The sequence below is a fragment of the Electrona antarctica genome, assembly GCF_951216825.1.
Source record: "Electrona antarctica genome assembly, chromosome: 10".
NCBI classification, from domain to species: Eukaryota; Metazoa; Chordata; class Actinopteri; order Myctophiformes; family Myctophidae; genus Electrona; species Electrona antarctica.
Window position 1 is genome coordinate 27268101 of NC_136791.1, and position 9431 is coordinate 27277531.

Here is a 9431-nt window from a genome sequence, read left to right on the forward strand (position 1 = left end):
AAGATACAATTAGACAGTAAGTATTGGCAATTTTGTAAATGTATCTATTTTTGCATTTTATATCCATTTGGTTACAATCATGTTATTCTTTAATATCTCTTTGCATGTGTGGGAATCAAGGTAAATGGTGCACCTACTGCACCATTCATGTGACCTAGTCACATGACCAGCAGGAAGTACAAAAGCCTTGTTCCTCCTAGTAGAGAGCCATTTTGACTCTGCAGAAACTGGTGTTCCTTCTCATGGAGGAAGCATGGTAGGCCAAAGCTGTTTGTTGCGGCACATGCCGCGTTTGGCCATTGTTTTAGCATTTTAGTCTGTATCGATATTGTTTTATTTGACCTTATTTAAATGTATTTATTTGTATTCCAGTCTTCAACTGACATTCATCGTACACAAGTGAAGTGACCTGCTGCTGTGCTCAGACTGAGAGACTGGTAAAACAGTACACATTTCTATGCACTGCATGTGTTTGTATTTGTGTATTTAAATGCAGCTTTCTAATCACTTCACTGTCTTCTCTTGTAGCTGTGATGATGTTGATGTCCCCCTTGCCCTCACATTGATTGCACTGTTAATTCACTGCAAATCAAAGTAGGTTTTATTGTTTGTTCTTTTAATGATTTGAATACAGTGTTTGTGTACTACTAGGGCTGGCACTAATGTGTTTTATGTTTCCTTAAAGGGACCAGTCCAGCCACTGTTTTCCACGGTTATTTTACCCTTTTGTTTTGTTTATTTGAAGTTTGTATTTAGTTTATAGTTAGGGCACTGTATGTTTGGTTCGCTTTCCTATTGGCATGTGTTAATTGTTTTCTCTATTGTCTGTTACAGTGTAACCCTGTTAAAGGCCGGGTCCGCCCTGCTGCACACGACACTTTCTCCTCCTTTGGGACTGCACTGTGGGACCTTTGGGTTTTTATTGGTGTGTATTTGTTAACCCCCTGCACTGCATGTTTTGTATTGATTTTATTGTTTGATTGATTTGAATTAGTTTGGTGCTAGGCCTGTCCCCTTTCTTTCCCCATTTTATTGAGTTAGTTCTACTGTGTGCACGGGCCGACCCGCCCTTCTTTATGAGAGCTAAACACTTGTCACTTTATCATTATCTTGCCTTACTTACAGATTGCCCTAACGTTTTAATATATACTGTGATACTGTGAATAAAGTGTTTATATGTTTTCCACAAATGCCTCTTGTACTTAAATTGTTCCTGTTAAAGGGGAAGTTGGTCAGTTATACTAGATAAGGTGTAAATATTTTAGGGGTTCCTCCTGTCCCCCTCAACAAGCGGGAGGTGGCGTAGTCAGGCTATTTGTTCCAGTTACTACATTATGGCGTAGTCGGCAGGACTTCCTTAAAGAGGCATTTTGTGTGTGAACTTATTATTATTTTTTAAGTTTTATTTTTTTGCTGAGTGGAAAAACAGTGGTTGGTGTTGGACGGTGGAGGACGGCTCGTGGACTGCCAAAATCAACCGGTCTGGAGAACCAAAGGCCTGTGGCAACGACTGGACCCCAATATTGTTTCGCTGTACTAACTTTTGTCTCATTATAGAAAAGTGAAAACTGTGCTGTTGAAATGAGTGTGAATGGGGAGATGGAGGAACTTTTGGCTCTGCGTGAGGAGGTACTGAGGCTGCGAGTGGCTAATGAGCAGCTCACTGAAGGAAGAGATGTCAGCGTAGACACAGGTACTATCACTCCTACTACCAGTTCAAACTCTGGTGGGTTTACCACGAGCAGAAATTCGGCTCATGTGCTTGCACCACAAGCTGAACGTTTTGTCTACATCCAAAGAGAGGAAATGTCCAAATTTCTCAGGCTCTAAAGCCAGATCTGACCTATCTATTCACGATTGGATAGAGAACGTAGAGTCATGTTTGAGAGATAGGCATATGAGTGCCAGAGAGAAGGCCCTCTTCCTTTATGACCACTTGGAGGGGGAGGCAAAAGCAGAGATCCGATTTCGTTCATTGGCAGAGCGGGAACAGCCAGATACCATATTGATCATTCTGAAAGAGCTGTATGGTTCCTCCTCTTCCTTTGTTAGCCTGCAGAAAATGTTCTTTGATCGAAAACAGAAAGAGGGGGAATCTCTCAAAGAGTTTTCTCATTCCCTGTGGGCCTTAATTGAAGATATAAAGCGAGCATATCCTAATAGATTGACAGATCCAGATACACTTGTTCGAGATCAGTTTTTGGAGCATGTGCGTGATGTGTCTTTGCGACGTGAGTTAAAGAGCATTGTAAGGCAACGTCCCTTGGTTAATTTCTTGGCATTACGACAAGAAGCCATTAAGTGGGTGGAAGAGGGGGAGAGGCCTTCTGGGCAAACTCGGGCTGGCCTTCAACACTGTGGGGCCGATGTAGAGGGGGCCTGTCATGCAGTGGGAATTGGGAAGGGATCAGAGCTTTCAGTTTTGCAGGAACAATTTAAGCACCAGCAGTCCCAAATTGACAACATTATAAAAAGTCTCTCTAAAATAGAGCGTGCTTTAGACCAGCCTGCTGCTCGTCCCTATAAACCCAATCTCCAGTTTACCCCAGAGGGCCTGCCCATCTGCCTCCGTTGTCAGAAGCCTGGACATGTCCTTCGCCAGTGTCGCCAGGCACCGAGGCCACGAGCATCCAGCATGCCCAGTGTTCAGCCCGAACCAGACCCAGCCCCCGCTGCTGTGGGACCCTCAGGTATGGGCTTTGTCCACAGTGTAAATGTTCGTGACGAGACTATTAGCAATGACCAACCTACACAGGTCCCACCCTCTTTAGACACTGTACGACAACTTATAGGTAGATGCCCAGAAGTAGATGTGGAGATGGGTGGAGTAATGGTGAAATGCTTGTTGGATACGGGGTCTATGGTCACTACCATTTCAGAATCACTTTTCAATGAAGTATTCAAGCCCTGGGGTGACGACAAACTTAAGTCATGTGGGTGGTTGGCTTTAAAGGCAGCTAATGGGCTAGCTATCCCCTATGTGGGATATCTGGAGTTGGATGTCCAGGTGCTGGGTAAAAAGATTCCAAGTCGTGGGATTTTGATTGTAAAAGACACTGCCTGTACACCACAACAGCACGCTGTCCCAGGGTTATTGGGGATGAATGTAGTCATAGAGTGTTACAGGGAGCTATTCATTGAACATGGGGAAGCTCTTTTTGCCTCTTTATCTGCCATTCAGGTAGATGCCAGCTGGGGGTCAGTCCTCCGCCACTGTTACAGGCTGGAAGCCTGTCCAGTGCTGCCCGAAGGCCGGCAGGGTCGGTAAAGTTTGTCCAAGTCAACTGCCCAAAGGTCCCCTATGCCCCGACTAAAACCATGCTGTTAGAGCCTGGTGGCTCAGATCTTGCCCCTGGCTTGTTGATGTCCCCCGCCCTTGTCACTGTCACCAATGGTGTGGCATATGTACCTGTGGTTAATGTTGGAGCCACAGGGGCTACCGTCCACTCCAAACAGGTATTAGGAGTGTTACACCTAGTTGAGGGAATAGAAGAACCACAGCTACATTTTGATGAGGGGAACCAAGAGGTTGCTCAGGTGTCCCTGGTCAGTGCACAGGCTGCAGTGGGGCCTCCACCGACCATCCCTGACTCCATTGCAGCATTGCACTGGCCAGAACTCCCACCTGTAGCAGAGAAACAGGCAAAGGAGTTATTGGGGAGGTATAGTGATGTCTTTGCTAAGCAGGAGGGAGATTTAGGGTGCACTGATGAAATCACACACGAGATACACCTTCTTGATGAGGCCCCTGTCCGTCAAAGATATAGGAGAATACCCCCTACACAGTGGCAGGCTGTAAAAGACCACATTAAGCAGCTCCTTGATAGTAAAGTGATCAGGGAGAGCAGCAGCCCTTACGCATCCCCCATTGTCTTGGTGAAGAAAAAGACGGGAGAGTTGAGGATGTGTGTGGACTACCGGCAGCTCAATGCTAAAACGAGGAAGGATGCTTATCCACTGCCCCGCATTGAAGAGTCTTTGGATGGCCTTTCTGGCGCTCAGTGGTTTTCTACCATGGACTTAGCAAGTGGTTACCATCAAGTCCCAGTAGCTGAAGCAGACAAAGCAAAGACGGCCTTCTGTACACCATTTGGCCTCTTTGAATTTGAACGAATGCCTTTCGGTTTATGCAATGCTCCTGGGACCTTTCAGAGGCTCATGGAGAGGATATTCGGGGACCAGAGCCTTCAGTCAGTTCTGCTGTATTTAGATGACATCATTGTCTTTTCCACTTCAATTGACGAGCACTTGAAGAGACTGGAGATGGTTCTCAGCCGACTCCAACAGAAGGGGCTGAAAGCAAAACTGAGCAAATGCCAGTTCTTCGGGACAGAAGTACAGTACCTTGGACACCGGGTGTCCAGAGAAGGAGTAGCGACGGATCCAGAGAAGGTCTCTGCAGTGGCGAACTGGAGGCGGCCCCAGGATGTCTCAGAGGTTCGTTCGTTCCTTGGCTTCTGTAGCTATTATCGACGTTTTGTAAAGGGCTTTGCCCAGTTAGCTGCCCCCTTGCACCAACTGGTGGCTGATGTCATCAGAGTAGCGAAGGAAAGTAGAAAGAGGCCAGCCGCGGTCCTGCCCAATATGTGGACCGAGGCATGTGAGCGAAGCTTTAGTGACCTGAAAAAGATGTTCACGAGTACACCCATTTTAGCTTTTGCTGATTTCACTAAGCCCTTTGTCTTGGAGGTGGATGCTAGTCATCAGGGCCTAGGAGCTGTCCTTTCACAAGAGCACCAGGGCAAGTTAAAGCCAGTGGCTTATGCTAGTCGGTCACTACGGGGTTCTGAGCGCAACATGGAGAATTATAGCTCTATGAAATTGGAGTTCCTAGCATTGAAGTGGGCCTTGTCCGAGAAATTCAGAGACTATTTGCTGGGTAGTAAGTGCAAAGTGTACACTGACAATAACCCTCTAAGTCACTTCCAGACTCTCAAGCTGGGCGCCGTCGAACAACGGTGGGTAGCCCAACTTGCCGCTTTTGATTTCACTGTGCACTACCGACCAGGAAAGAACAACGGAAATGCTGACTCTCTCTCCCGCCAATACAGTGACCCAGTAAGACGGGACGAGGAGCCTGACCAGCAGATCCAAAGCACTTCAGACTCTCAGCATGATCCAGAGGAAACAGAGGTTGTCGTGACACAGTTGCAGATCGGCGCCTTACCCAGTAGAACAACAGCTGAACTGGTAACCCTACAGAGTGCTGACCCAGTTCTGAAAGTCTTTCTTCCTTTCTGGAGGGAGGGAAGGCCACCAAGTAAGGACCAGCGGCCACAGCTGCCAGAGGATGTTCGGAGTCTACTCCGGCAGTGGGATCGCATCATGGAAAAGGACGGCCTGCTGTACAGACAGATCAACGCACCACAAGGAGGCTTGCTAACTCAATTTCTCCTCCCCACATGCCTTCGCCAAGAACTTTTTAACAGTATTCATGACCAACATGGACATCAGGGCGTGCAAAGGACCACTGATCTGGCAAGGCAGAGATGTTACTGGCCAGGGATGGGAACAGACATTGAAAGGTACTGTCAGAACTGCCAGCGCTGTGTACTTTCCAAGGCTGTACAGCCTGGGGTGAAGACCTATCAGGGTGCACTCCTTTCCAGTGAGCCACTGGAGGTACTTGCCATTGATTTCACCCTGCTCGAATCTGCAACAGATGGGAGAGAGAATGTGCTTGTCATGACAGATGTTTTCTCTAAATACACACAGGCTGTACCGACTAAAGATCAAAGTGCTGTGACAGTAGCAAAGGTCCTGGTTGATAGTTGGTTCACCCGGTTCGGGGTCCCCAGGAGGATACACTCCGACCAGGGACGAAACTTTGAGAGTGCCCTGATCCGCCAGCTCTGTCAGCTATACGGAATCGAGAAGTCCCGGACGACTGCATACCATCCACAAGGAAATGGCCAATGCGAAAGATTTAACAGGACACTCCACGACCTGCTTCGATCTCTCCCCCCTGATAAGAAGCGAATGTGGCCAAAGTACATCTCCCAGTTAGTATGGTCATACAACACCTCAATCCATCGTTCCACAGGACATTCCCCGTATGCCCTACTGTTCGGGGTACCACCCCGGCTTCCAATAGACTTTCTCCTGGAGGGAGATGACTCCGCGGAGACGAGATCCTGGGATGAGTGGGTCTGTCAGCACCAGGAACGGCTTAAAGTTGCACGAGATCTAGCCCGTAAGAACCTTGGAGAGGCAGCAGAGTACCGCCAGCAACACCACAATCAACAGGTGCGTGATCCTGGTTTCAAGGTGGGCCAGTTGGTCTACCTAAAGGACCATCGCGGTCAAGGTCGTAGGAAGATCCAGGATGTTTGGTCACCAGTCCTTTATCAAGTTGCCAGAGTGCCAACTGAACCAGGTGGGCCTTACACTATCACACTGGCTGACAGCACTGGTAACGTGCGACGGGTCCACCGTACAGAGATGAGGACAGCACAACTCGAGGCATTACCGTCTGTGCCAGTGGTGCCAGAGCCATCCCCTCAGTCTAGCCACCAAGATAGTGCCCCCGAGAGTAGTGGAGACGAGGACACCCTTGAATGGATTGGGAGGGAATCCAATCAGCCCGCTGCTGCAACTCAACAAGATGTCATCCAGCCACCTGTCCCAGAGAGAGTAGGGACCACGTATGGGGTGGACCACGAGGACCATGAAGGAGATTCCATTTCATCTCATAGTGAGCAGGAGACGCCAACCGTTCGACGCACCACCCGGCGTACCGCTGGGAAGAACCCTAACCCACACAACCTTCCAAGGTCAACAGTGGCCAGCCACAGTGCGGGGGTGGTAAGGGCTGCTGCTCCAGAGATGGCTAGAAATACCCAGTTTAGGCCATGGTTATGAGTCAGTTTATCGTCGGGACGACGACAATTTTTGGGGGGGTTGAATGTGGGAATCAAGGTAAATGGTGCACCTACTGCACCATTCATGTGACCTAGTCACATGACCAGCAGGAAGTACAAAAGCCTTGTTCCTCCTAGTAGAGAGCCATTTTGACTCTGCAGAAACTGGTGTTCCTTCTCATGGAGGAAGCATGGTAGGCCAAAGCTGTTTGTTGCGGCACATGCCGCGTTTGGCCATTGTTTTAGCATTTTAGTCTGTATCGATATTGTTTTATTTGACCTTATTTAAATGTATTTATTTGTATTCCAGTCTTCAACTGACATTCATCGTACACAAGTGAAGTGACCTGCTGCTGTGCTCAGACTGAGAGACTGGTAAAACAGTACACATTTCTATGCACTGCATGTGTTTGTATTTGTGTATTTAAATGCAGCTTTCTAATCACTTCACTGTCTTCTCTTGTAGCTGTGATGATGTTGATGTCCCCCTTGCCCTCACATTGATTGCACTGTTAATTCACTGCAAATCAAAGTAGGTTTTATTGTTTGTTCTTTTAATGATTTGAATACAGTGTTTGTGTACTACTAGGGCTGGCACTAATGTGTTTTATGTTTCCTTAAAGGGACCAGTCCAGCCACTGTTTTCCACGGTTATTTTACCCTTTTGTTTTGTTTATTTGAAGTTTGTATTTAGTTTATAGTTAGGGCACTGTATGTTTGGTTCGCTTTCCTATTGGCATGTGTTAATTGTTTTCTCTATTGTCTGTTACAGTGTAACCCTGTTAAAGGCCGGGTCCGCCCTGCTGCACACGACACTTTCTCCTCCTTTGGGACTGCACTGTGGGACCTTTGGGTTTTTATTGGTGTGTATTTGTTAACCCCCTGCACTGCATGTTTTGTATTGATTTTATTGTTTGATTGATTTGAATTAGTTTGGTGCTAGGCCTGTCCCCTTTCTTTCCCCATTTTATTGAGTTAGTTCTACTGTGTGCACGGGCCGACCCGCCCTTCTTTATGAGAGCTAAACACTTGTCACTTTATCATTATCTTGCCTTACTTACAGATTGCCCTAACGTTTTAATATATACTGTGATACTGTGAATAAAGTGTTTATATGTTTTCCACAAATGCCTCTTGTACTTAAATTGTTCCTGTTAAAGGGGAAGTTGGTCAGTTATACTAGATAAGGTGTAAATATTTTAGGGGTTCCTCCTGTCCCCCTCAACAAGCGGGAGGTGGCGTAGTCAGGCTATTTGTTCCAGTTACTACACATGGATACAGAGAAACTAGCAACAATGATGCTGTCAATGACATGATGATGGAAAAAGAAAACATTTATTTTGCTAATAGACTGGAAACCTGTGCATTGTTGCATGCTAAATGCGACAGTTTTTCCCACATGACTTTCTGATCGGCACTCACAGTAAAGATACATAGCATATTTGCATTGGAATGCAGCCATTGCTATGCAGTGTGAGGGTCTGATTGCATGTGATCAGATGGAGGCTCAGGTCTTAACCATTGTTCACCATGTGAATGTGTGAAGCACCATCTTCTGTTCCTACAACGATCAGCGCTGTGTATAAAGGCTGCTGAATGTTCAGAAAACAAAAGATGGAGCAGCCGTAACAAGTGCTGAGCCGATGGGTATCTGTGAAACACAACCAGAAGCAACTTTATTGTCACATCAAAGATTTGTAGGAGTAAAATAGTAAAATCAGCTCGCCATGTTGTTGTTTCCAATTTAGGGTGGGGGGGGACAGGTGGAGAAACAGGGGAAATACATTTAAACAGGTGCATCTACATAAAACAAAATAAAATACACCATTGGGCCATTGAGACCGGACACGGAGCTGAGATTGTCTTCTACTCCAGGCTCTAGAAACAGCTCTTAAATACTAAATGATTAAATAACCACTCCAACTTCTGACCATCATCTTTGTTATTACACATTTTGTCTGAATATGTCATCAAAGATTTGGTGTGTATTGCGTTTAAAATTTATTTTATTTTCAAACTATAGTGTCTTAAAGTTGGGTTTTGTCTATCTTACAATGTCAATACTTTGTACTTTCTATATACCCATACATATTTTGCATTTAAAGCTGGCCATTATTTTAACTTTTGGGGAAGTTACCACATGTGTTTGTATGGATAGAGAAACAACTCTGATGCTGTCAATGGCATGATGATGGTGAAACCTGTGCATTGTTGCATGCTAAATGCAAGTTTCATTGCTACATGACTTTCTGATCTGCATAAAAACAACACTCAGAGTAAAGAGACATTATAGCAGATTGTTCTTCCAGAATAACTATTTGCATTGGAATGCAGCCATTGCTATACAGTGTGAGGGTCTGATTGCATGTGATCAGATGAAGGTTCAGGTCTTAACCATTGTTCTTAGAGCAGGTCACCATTCACCATGTAAATGTGTGAAGCACCGTCTTCTGTTCATATAATGATGCTGAATGTTTACAAAAGATGGAGCAGCTGTGATTGTTCTATTGTTCTCCTCCTTGGCCAATCCCAAGCAGTTCTAGTGGTTCCACCTCAGGCTCTCTAGTATAA

At 46.1% G+C, this 9431-nt stretch overlaps 2 long non-coding RNA genes across 2 annotated transcripts; both read left to right on the top strand.

The window, feature by feature from the left end:
* Window positions 1-371: 371 nt before the first annotated feature.
* On the top strand, window positions 372-1126 carry LOC306930618. Its single transcript, XR_013790907.1, has 3 exons — window positions 372-437; window positions 529-594; window positions 686-1126. It is a non-coding gene; the product is annotated as an uncharacterized lncRNA (long non-coding RNA).
* Window positions 1127-7169: 6043 nt separating this feature from the next.
* LOC306931167 lies at window positions 7170-7924 on the top strand. The gene is made up of 3 exons (XR_013790984.1): window positions 7170-7235; window positions 7327-7392; window positions 7484-7924. It is a non-coding gene; the product is annotated as an uncharacterized lncRNA (long non-coding RNA).
* The last annotated feature ends 1507 nt before the right edge of the window (window positions 7925-9431 follow it).